A 9,972-nucleotide genomic window follows, 5' to 3' on the forward strand; every position below is an offset into this window, starting at 1 on the left:
GTGCTGTTGCTTTTTGAGTTGTAAGTTTTGTAGTTGCCATTAAAGTTTGGACTTTAAGGTTTTCTGTAGGTTGCTTTTGTTGTTCTTTGAAATCTCCTATTTTAGTGTTAGTTTCCACTTCTTCTATTTGGTTTTGGGTTATCTTTTCCTCATTTAAAGTCAGAATTTGATTTGGTGGCTTTGAGTTGTCAGATTTTTCTTGCAGTTTGGCTTTAATTTGCTCTGTCATTACCAAAATCATGTCCAGTATCAGTTTATAGTCAAGTGGTGGGATATATTCATCTATTTTGTTATTGTTTGCAGCTAAACCTTCCATAGAGGCTATTTTAATAAGAATCAAGGATTATCCACTTCCAAAAGAGTTGTTTTCAGTGCCAAGTGTTCCCACACTTATCTTTAAGAATAATGTCAAGGACAGCTCTGTTATTCAGTCAGCTCTCAAAACAGAAAAAAGAAATTTAGTTGCTGTACCAGGTTTCGCCACAAGATGTCATCAATAACATATAAAATGCAATGTAAAAACTTTCTTTTTTTTCCAAATTAATATAGAGCTTTTGTAACATTAGTCCATTTTTTTTCCTTAATTCACAGCCTAGAGAGAAAACAGGCTAGTGGATCCCCAGCAAAAAAATAAGAGCTTTTTAGTAAATACAGATGAAATTGCTTAGATTCCTTGATGAATTAATTAAATTTCTTTTAAAGCTTTAAGGCTTTAAGATTTGTTCCCAGAGTAGTTATTCGCCGTTTTTTCAAAAGATGGGGAAATAAATTTTCAGGAAAGTCCCACAGAAGGATGGTTAAGGGAACAGAAAAGGTAAAGGCTCACTCAGGTCCTCCAGATTGCTTCTTAGTGCTGGGTAGTGCTTTTGGCTTTCGGCAGGGAGCGGCTTAGTGATCAGCCATCTTTATGGCCAGTCTCTTCTTCTTTGGGCCAAAGGAGATTGTCCCAGATTTAAGCGGAGGGCTGCTGCCCTTCCACAATCACAGGGAAGTCCTCCTCTCAGTAATCGCCCTTCTAGGGCAATTTTTGACCCCTTTCAGGGTCCTCCAAAAAAGAAAGAAATGGACGACAGGAAGCAGACTGTTCCTGCATGTCCGGAAGCGCCGTGCGCATGAACCGGAAGCCACCCTCACTCTTTTCTTGAAGTCCTCTCCGATATTCAGAGAGGCAATTTCTGGAGATCAGCTCCTTGGACAGCCTTCCTAGGAAAACATACGAATTAATAGAAGAGAATATTTGTTGCTCAGGGTTGAACTGTGGGTGCTCTTTGAGCTTGGTGGCTTTCTTGCAGATGCTTCATTATCAAGCCAGGTATCATTTATCATGATGTTACCTAGTTTGGAAATGAAATTTCTGCAAGATATTACCAAGCTCAAAGAGTTACAAAGAGCTCATAAAGTATGAACATTATACTAAAATCCCTTTAAAAGACAATAAAAATCTGTTAAAAAGAAAGACTATTTAAAATTTTAGAAAAGAAATGACACATTCCACCTCTGCTCTGTTCTGTACCATTTGAGTCCTTGCTGCCCCCCCCCCCGAAAATGTTAATTCTGATCCGATTCTGTTAAGAGGTTGTTCACTCTTAGGAACAGTATGTTTAATATAGTAAAGGTAAAGGTTCCCCCGCACATGTGTGCTAGTCGTTTCCGACTCTAGGGGCCGGTGCTCATCTCCATTTCAAAGCTGAAGAGCCAGCGCTTGTCCGAGGACGTCTCCATGGTCATGTGGCCGGCATGACTAGATGCCAAAGCGCACGGAACACTGTTACCTTCCCACCATAGTGGTCCCTATTTTTCTACTTGCATTTTTATGTGCTTTCGAACTGCTAGGTTGGCAGAAGCTGAGACGAGTAACAGGCGTTCACTCTGCTACGCAGCACTCGGGATTCAGCCCGCCAAACTGCCGACCTTCTGATCGACAAGCTCAGCATTCTAACCCACTGAGCCACCGTGTCCCTTATGTTTAATATATATACCTCCATATATTGTATTTAAGCTACATAGAAAGTCAGTTTGGTATAGTAGTTAAGGCACCAGCCTAGAAACTGTGAGACCTTGAGTTCTAGTCCTACTTAGCCGAAGCCATCTGGGTAATCTTGAGCCAGTTTCTCCCTCTCAGGTCTAGGAAGGAGAGAATGGCCAACCACTTCCAAAAAAATATCATCAAGCAAAATCACAGGGATTTGCCCAGTATTTGCCAGTAATTAACACTGATTTCAATCCCCACCCTCTCCAAATTAAGCTGAATTCATATATAGTATGCATACACACACAGCAATGCTTCTAAATCTACAGATTTCTCTCTACAAGTTTATTCTACAGAGGCACTTCAGGAAAACACAGATAACTGTGAATGCTTTTTAAAAACTTTCCAACAGTGTCAAAGGAAGGAAATAGAGGTGAATGCCCAGGACAGGAAAAAATAAATCCTGGTCTCAATCTCTGACACCTCCAGGTTAGGCAAAACTCCTAGGGAAATGTTGGAGTATCACAACCAGTTAGTGCAGATGCTACGAGTGGGTGCTCTACATAGGTATAAAAGCCATATCACATATACCTGAAGCAAGTACTGTCCATGTGAATAAGTATCATTACTACTGATTAGCAACCACAGCAAGCATTAGAAGGACAGGAAAGGGACGCAGTTGGGGAACCACACTGACACTGCTCTATGGACCTTTTGTATTCGCATCCTAGAGGAGAAGGAAAACAGAGCATCAATTTCTTCAACAACACCATCTCATCAACTGATTCCATAAAAAACGTCAGTTTAGCATCCGATTAACACACACACACACACACACACACACACACACACACACACACACACAGAGCCTAGCTCCATTGTCATGGGTAGCTTACAATTTCCTCTGGCATTTCAGCAAATCAGAATGTAAATCAAGCCGTAAACCAGCAGCTGAAGAACTCTGGGCTTGTCATTTTGATGCTGGTTTGAACAGACGAGGGCATTCTGTGGCACTTGCCTTTCAACCTACGCAGGGAATGCAATTGGCCAAAAGGCAAACAGAATAGACTGAGTGGTTCAAAGCCCCCAAGGCTCACTGACCTTTATGAAGAAGAGCTACTAACGTGTATTGATGCTGCTAGAAATGCAGGATGCAAGCCTCGCCACTGTAGATGAAATCCGCACTTTGTCATGTACAGCAAGTACCCTCTGAAACCAACTGGTGTGCAAAAGGCTTCATTGGAATGCAGACCTGGGAGTAGCACAATCCAAATGGAGCATCGCTCACCCCACCCCACCCCAGGGAGAAATACAGCATGGAATCCATTTTGCTACATTGTCATGTCCATGTTTAACTTTTTAATGCTGATGCGCATTTAATCTACTGGTATAAAAAGGTAATGAATCACTTGACATGCTGTATTTCTCGTAAATTCAGAATCATGGCTGCTAGTGCAAGTTACACACGCCAATATCGCTTTGAGCAAATGCCATTGGTGAAGTGTTTTGATTGTATTACAAATGCAATCGAAGAGTGTCCAAATGTTTCGTTTCATGGAAAAGGGAATGCCATTATTAATGCTCTGGAAAAGTAACCATGATAAAATGTACACATCACAAGTGCAATAGAAAAGAACGATCTACTGTAGTTCATTTATTTACTCTCATTAGATTCTAGGATCTCTCTCTCTCTTTCTCAGCCTAGAATAGCCTTTCTTTTATCAGTTCGTCGTTCCTAAATTATCCCATAGTCTTTTTCTCAATATCTTTGCTAAATAATTTTGTCAAAGCCTGTGGGTGCTGCTTGACATTTCCTTGCTATCCATATTGACTTAGAAAAACCTGACACATTCTTGGATTAATGTATGTTACAAAAGCATCCATTTTAATTCGATTCCTCCCTATCTAGTTAAATGCAATTGAATGACAGGACTATCCCCACCCCATTCCCACACCTGCCCATGAACAACATACACTGGGAGTTCATGGCAAGAGTATCTATTTCCCAGTCACCAAAAGTCATCAAAGTTAAAGCAGTTACCTTTCTTAAGCAAGAAGGCAACTATATTGGGTAGCAGCCGTATAAGAAAATGTTGGAGGTAGACAATCCATTTAGTTATAATAACAGAGGGATTATCCATACTATGTGATAGGATAATATTGTGAGCCACTCCCATATTTCTCTAAAAATCCTACATGGATAAACAAGTAAAAGTGATTATACTACCAGATAATGGGCCACTAGGATGGATAGCAGTCAAAATATTATTGAGGAGAATCTGAGGATCTTTCAGAAAACTAATGGTATTTATGATGCAGCTAGATTAAAGACCTCAGGATGTCTAGTTACTGATGGTACCATGCAGGAAAAGAAAATCTGAAACCACAAAGATAGAGGTACAGTGAAAACAGGGAATATAAGAAGTATTAACACAGGGAAACTCAACACAGTTACAATTGTAATAAATCAATTACACATTGATACCTTAAAGGTAAAGGTTCCCCCGCACATGCATGCTAGTCGTTTCTGACTCTAGGGGCCGGTGCTCATCTCCGTTTCAAAGCCGAAGAGCCAGCGCTTGTCCGAGGACATTTCCATGGTCATGTGGCCGGCATGACTAGATGCTAAAGGCACACGGAACGCTGTTACCTTCCCACCGTAGTGGTCCCTATTTTTCTACTTGCATTTTTACATGCTTTCGAACTGCTAGGTTGGCAGAAGCTGGGACAAGTAACAGGCGCTCACTCTGTTACGCGGCACTTGGGATTTGACCCGCCAAACTGCCAACCTTCTGATCAAGCTCAGCCTCCTAACCCACTGAGCCACCGCATCCCTATTGATACCTTAGCCACTGACTAACAGAAATGAACTTACAAGATCATACTGTTTTCTATTCAGGTCCTGAAAAGCAAAGAAATAATAGTATTGCTTACATATCAGTATGGATATAGTAAAGCAGTACCTGCATTCAATGCAACCAGTAACCAAATAATGTGAATTAGACTTTACAAATGATCTTTCAATATGATGGTTGTCCAAGTTTATTCTCCATCCACTGATAAAGAAAAGGAGGTTGATGAATTTCAATCTAAATTGATAGAGCATACAAGCAAGATGTCTGGAGGACCAAAATTTCCATGTTGGAAATAGTAACAAAGAACATAATCAGAGTGTATGGCCTAGGACAGGGGTAGGCAACCTTGGCTCTTTTATTACTCATGGACTTCAACTCCCAGAATTCCTGAGCCAGCCATGCTCAGGAATTCTGGGAGTTGAAGTACATGAGTCATAAAAGAGCCAAGGTTGCCTACCCTTGGCCTAGGAAACAGAAATAAAATAATAAAAGTTAAGGAGCAAATTGAAAAAAATGAAACTAAAATAAAATATAAAGAAGACCAAATTAATGACAATTGGTAGAACAATCAGCCTTAACATTGACAATAAAGATACTGAAAGGATAGACTATTTCAGCCTTTTAGGATCAATTATCAATCATAAATTGGATAACTGCCTTGTTGTGGCGAAGGGGCTTGCATAATTCAATGAAGCTATGAGCTATGCCGTGCAGGGCCACCCAAGATGGAAAGGTCATAGCAGAGAGTTCTGACAAAACATGATCCACTGGAGAAGGAAATGGCAACCCACTCCAGTATCTTTGCCATGAAAACCCTATGGACAGTACCAAAAGGCAAAACAATATGATGCTGAAAGATGAGCCCCTCAGGTCGGAAGGCGTCCAATATGCTACTACGGAAGAGCAGAGGGCTAGTACTAGTAGTGCCAGAAAGAATGAAGCGACTGGGCCAAAGCCAAAAGGACGCTCAGCTGTGGATGTATATGGTGGTGAAAGGAAAGTCCAATGCTGTAAAGATTTTTTTCTCCATAGGAACCTGGAATGTAAGATCCATGAATCAAGGAGAGCTGGACGTGGTCAAACAAGAGATGACAAGACTGAATATTGACATCTTAGGAATCAGCAAACTAAAATGGACAGGAATGGGTGAATTTAATTCAGAAGACCATCAGGTATACTAATGTGGGCAAGAATCCCTCAGAAGAAATGGAGTAGCCTTCATAATCAATAAAAGAGTAGGAAAAGCAATACTGGGATACAATCCCCAAGATGACAGAATGATCTCAGTTTGAATCCAAGGCAAACCATTCAATATCACAGTAGTCCAAGTCTATGACCAAACCACCAGTGCTGAAGAGGATGGAATTGACCAGTTATATGAAGCCCTATAACACCTTATAGAACTAACACCAAAAAATGATGTCCTTATCATCATGGTGGATTGGAATGCTAAGGTAGGAAGCCAAAAGATAACTGGAATAACAGGCAAGTTTGGCCTTGGAGTACAAAATGAAGCAGGGCACAGGCTGACAGAATTTTGTCAAGAGAATACGATGGTCATAGCAAACACTTTCAACAACCCAAGAGATGGCTCTACACATGGACATCACCAGACGGTCAACACAGAAATCAGATTGACTATGTGCTCTGCAGCCAAAGATGGAGATGCTCTATACAGTCAGTAAAAACAAGACCAGGAGCTTACTGTGGCTCAAACCATGAGCTTCTCCTTGCAAAGTTTAGCCTTAAAATGAAGACAGCAGGGAAAAGCACTAGGCCACTCAGGTATGAATTAAATCATATCCCTGTTGAATATACAGTAGAGGTGACAAATAGATTTAAGGAATTAGATCTGATAGACAGAGTGCCTGAAGAACTATGGACAGAGGTTCGCGACATTGTACAACAGGTAGCAACCAAAACCATCCCAAAGAAAAAGAAATGCAAGAAAGCAAAATGGCTGTCTGAGGAAGCTTTGCAAATAGCTGAGGAAAGGAGGGAAGCGAAAGGCAAGGGAGAAAAAGAAAGATACACCCAATTGAATGCAGAATTCCAGAGAATAGCTAGAAGAGATAAGAACGCCTTCTTAAATGAACAGTGCAAAGAAATAGAAGAAAACAATAGAATAGGGAGGACCAGAGATCTCTTCAAGAAAATTGGAGAGATGAATGCAAAAATGGGCATGATAAAGGACCAAAATGGCAGGGACCTAACAGAGGCAGAAGAGATTAAGAAAAGGTGGCAAAATTACACAGAAGAACTATACAAGAATGAGCTTAATGTCCCTGATAATCACAATGAGGTGGTCACTGACCTTGAGCCAGACATCCTAGAATGTGAAGTGAAGTGGGCCTTAGAAAAACTGAGCAACAATAAAGCTAGTGGAGGTGACAGTATTCCAGCTGAGCTATTCAAAATCTTAAAAGACGATGCAGTAAAAGTGCTACACTCAATTTGCCAGCAAATTTGGAAAACTCAACAGTGGCCACAGGATTGGAAAAGATCAGTTTACATTCCAATTCTAAAGAAAGGAAGTGCCAAAGAATGTTCAAACTATTGCACCATTGCACTCATTTCACATGCTAGTAAAGTTATGCTTAAAATCTTACAAGCTAGACTCCAGCAGTATGTGGATCGAGAACTACCAGAAGTACAGGCAGGATTTTGAAGAGGCAGAGGAACTAGAGATCAAATTGCCAACATACGCTGGATCATGGAGAAAGCTAGAGAGTTCCAGAATAACATCTTCTTCTGCTTCATTGACTATGCTAAGGCCTTTGATTGTGTGGATCACAACAAACTGTGGCAAGTTCTTAAAGAGATGGGAGTACCAGACCATCTTATTTGTCTCTTGAGAAACCTATATGCGGGTCAAGAAGCAACAGTGAGAACTGGACACGGAACTACTGATGGGTTCAAAATTGGGAAAGGAGTCTGGCAAGGCTGTATACTGTTGCCCTGCCTATTTAACTTATATGCAGAGTACATCATAAGAAAAACAGGGCTAGATGAAGCAAAAGTTGGAATTAAAATTGCTGGGAGAAATATAAACAACCTAAGATATGCAGATGATACCACTCTAATGGCAGAAAGTGAAGAGGAACTAAAAAGCCTCTTGTTACGAGTGAAGAAGGAGAGTGCAAAGGTTGGGCTAAAACTAAACATTAAGAAAACCAAGATCATGGCATCCGGCCCTCTCAATTCCTGGCAAATAGATGGGGAAGAAATGGAGGTAGTGACAGATTTTATTTTCCTGGGCTCCAAGATCACCGCAGATGGGGACTGCAGACAAGAAATTAAAAGACGCTTGCTCCTCGGGAGGAAAGCCATGACAAATCTAGACAGCACACTAAAAAGCAGAGACATCACCCTGTCAACAAAAGTGCGTATAGTCAAGGCTATGGTCTTCCCAGTTGCAATGTATGACTGTGAAAGTTGGACCATAAGAAAGGCTGAGTGCCAAAGAATTGAAGCCTTTGAACTATGGTGCTGGAGAAGACTCCTGCGAGTCCCTTGGACTGCAAGGCGATCAAACCGGTCAGTCCTAGAGGAGATCAACCCTGACTGCTCTTTAGAAGGCCAGATCCTGAAGTTGAAACTCAAATACTTTGGCCACTTAATGAGAAGGAAGGACTCACTGGAGGAGAGCCTCATGCTGGGAAAGGTTGAGGGCAAGAGAAGAAGGGGATGACAGAGAATGAGGTGGCTGGATGGAGCCACTGAAGCAGTAGGCATGAGCCTAAATGGACTCCAGAAGATGGTAGAGGATAGGAAGGCCTGGAGAAACGTTGTCCATGGGGTCGCGATGGGTCGGACACGACTCCGCAACTAACAACAACAACAACAAAAGAACCAGCAGTCAAGAAATATGCCATAAGGTAGCACTTTATAGACTAGCAATAAAGGTTCTGGCAGAGATATTAAGATGCTATGAAGTGTCTATATCTACAAGATCAGAACCACACGGGCCATGGTTTTTCCTGTGGCAGCCTAAGAATATGAAAGTTGGACTTTGAAGAAGCAGGATAATGCTTTTGAATGCTGGGGCAGGAGAGGCGTCCTGAGACTATGATAGTTAGCCCATATAACAAACTGATGATGGAACAAATTAATCCAAAATTTTCACTCAGGACACCAGTGATTATTCTCAATCTATCATAATTTGGATACAAAGGCTCAGATCTCTTGAGAAGTCCACAATGCTGGAAAAGGTGGAAGGAAATTGAAGAAGATTACAGGGAGCGGGGGGAGTGCATTACTGAGAAACCTGAAGGGGGAGTTTGAAGACAGATCATCCTGGAGAAAGTCTACCCATGTTTTAGCTAAGAATCAATCCTGAACTGATAGCACAAGATCACGGAATCAGTGCCAGAATTATAGTTATGCAGCTGAAGCTTCTTATCTAGAGTGAGACTATCCAGCTTTGTCTGCTGCAGTTTTCCAGTTCTCCCAGATATCTTTATATTGACATAAATCTCAGTAATAACTGCTGCATTATGACTGGTGAGCCTCCATAATCTGATATTGTTAAATGAACACTGAGACTAGAAAGCATCCATATCTGCAGCCTTTGATATCGGAGCATTATATAGTCCTTCCTAAATGGCAATGATGTATGTAAACAGAAAAAAGGGATTATAAAAGTTAATGATTGCTATAATCTTCAATCCAGTCTTCTAAACCTGGGAATCTCTCATTGAGCTGAATTGCAATAGGGATCCCACCTGGAAGAGAAAAGTTGGAGAAGACTGCTATATTTTACCAGTGCTTTTTTTTAATAATGTGGGAATATTTAATACTTGAAATGGTGGGAATTAAGTATATTTGTATGTTTGTCCAGACATGTGGAAATAAATAAGTTTCTGATACATGCATCTTTTTTGGTTCTTGTGCAGATTGATTTAATGCATTTCTAACCAAAGGATATGGTAACAAAACAGCCTATTCTGAATTCAGCTTTTTTACTTCAGCGAAGATAGACTAGGTGCTATTTCCTGGCTGGGGTATAGAAAGGTGGGGTTCTTTTTTAGAATAAAATTTGTATATAACCCACCCCTTATACTGTATATCAAATGCACAAACTATATTACCCAGAAGTTCAGTTTGTAAACACTCCACAGTCCCCAAGAAAGGAAATGTGCAAAAGCA

This window comes from Vipera berus, assembly GCF_964194415.1.
Source record: "Vipera berus genome assembly, chromosome: 3".
NCBI lineage: Eukaryota > Metazoa > Chordata > Lepidosauria > Squamata > Viperidae > Vipera > Vipera berus.